The sequence below is a fragment of the Myxine glutinosa genome, chromosome 1 (genome assembly GCF_964187855.1).
Source record: "Myxine glutinosa chromosome 1, kmMyxGlut1.1, whole genome shotgun sequence".
Classification (NCBI taxonomy): domain Eukaryota; kingdom Metazoa; phylum Chordata; class Myxini; order Myxiniformes; family Myxinidae; genus Myxine; species Myxine glutinosa.
The window spans coordinates 313343488-313345369 of NC_136261.1; the positions used below are offsets into that span (position 1 = coordinate 313343488).

Here is a 1882-nt window from a genome sequence, read left to right on the forward strand (position 1 = left end):
GTTTTATCTTCAGTGTAAAGCAAGGATCATCAAATATATATCGAAAGGATGCAACCGACAGCCTTCACCGGTCTTTAGAAAGCCATAGGAGATGTGGGCCTCAGGCTTTTGGCCTTCATGCCTTGAACGGCTTCTTTCTCTTAAGCGATCGTGTATATGTTGTTGTCGTAAAGATAATATGTTGAACCCTGCCTCAGTGTTTTTTATTTCTCTGAAGCGATTGTGTTGTTGTTGTTGTTGTTGCTGTTGTTGTTGTTGTTGTTGTGAATATTTTACATTGAATCCTGCCTTGGTGGTTTTTATTTCCCCGAAGCGATCGTATTGTTGTTGTTATTGTTGTTATGAGGTTAATATGTAATATGTACAAGTTATGAGATGTAAAATAAAAAACCAACATCATTTCGCTGCACAACCTATTGTCATAACAGGAGGATTAACACACATGTTAACCACTGATGTAGGCCTACGATTATATATTTATCCCACAGAACTGTGTATTCTCTTGGCAGAGTGCTCTCCCACCTTAATCCTCCCACATAAGAATAATAACAGAACCTCGATGGAATTTTGAAAACTATACCAGGGAATATTTATACAAACGAACCACAATACGAGGCTGTAATTTGGAGTTCAGTGACAATCCTGAAAAGAACCCTTGAAACAAGGATATGCGAACAGTAAAACTTCACAACTGCATAAAACTGTACTTGAAACAATTTCAGCCTAATAATCCATATAATTAATACATAAAAATTCATTATATTATCAAATATTTTCAGCTTGGGGAGTCCTGACATCTATCACTGCACTTGGAGGCAGCTTGTGGCCATCTTGTACAATAAAGCCTTTCGCAGAAAATTTAAATGAAATGCAATTAGGAGAGTTAAATGGAATTTTAAATTAATTATTACATGAATTATCATCATGATTAAAAGTTATCATTCGCAATGGAATAAATTGGTGAAAGAGAGGAAGTTAAATTTTCTCCCCAAGAAGTAGAAATGAAAACAGCAAGGTTTATAAAAATAAGAAAGAAATTGAAGGTTCCACCGAGATTTGAACTCGGATCGCTGGATTCAGAGTCCAGAGTGCTAACCATTACACCATGGAACCACATGTGAAACTATGTACGTATGTATGTATGTATGTATGTACGTACGTATGTACGTACGTATGTATGTATGTATGTATGTACGTATGTATGTATGTATGTATGTATGTACGTATGTATGTATGTATGTACGTACGTACGTATGTATGTATGTATGTATGTACGTATGTATTTATGTATGTACGTACGTATGTATGTACGTACGTATGTATGTATGTATGTACGTACGTATGTATGTGTGTGTATGTATGTATGTATGTATTATTATTATGTGGCCCAGGATATTCCTACTAAAGTGAGTATTAAAATACCTTTATCCAATGATTTTCCTCTTTTGTGTGTGTATCTGAATATGGTTAATGGGGGGGGGGGGGGGGGGAGGGCGGGGGTGAAGGACATTGTGAACTGAAACCTGCATTTCTTGGGCATTGGAATAAATGAAAGTAAAACAAGTACAGATACATTCATGCCAAATAAATAAATGACATATCCTCCAATGGTATAGTCCAGTATTTATCAATAAATAAATAACATTGGCGGGGCGCCCTCGGCACCCGGCGAGGCCGCCGTGCAGTGCATAGAGATGATGGTATTGGGAGGGAGAGGTGTACAATAATTGATTGATCAATTGTGTAATTAAAATATATCAATAACTAGACGGTATTCATAGAATACTTACTCAACACAGTAAACTTGGTGCAAGCCAACTCTTCTGTTTTTGATGGTTTTTTTTATTTAATCCAATATGGCTGCTAGACCACGTGAGCGATG

The 1882-nt window shown here is 36.6% G+C and overlaps 1 non-coding gene across 1 annotated transcript; it reads right to left on the bottom strand.

The window, feature by feature from the left end:
* Positions 1-1041: 1041 nt before the first annotated feature.
* Positions 1042-1113, bottom strand: TRNAQ-CUG (transfer RNA glutamine (anticodon CUG)). The gene has a single exon. It is a non-coding gene; the product is annotated as a tRNA-Gln (tRNA).
* Between the last annotated feature and the right edge of the window lie 769 nt (positions 1114-1882).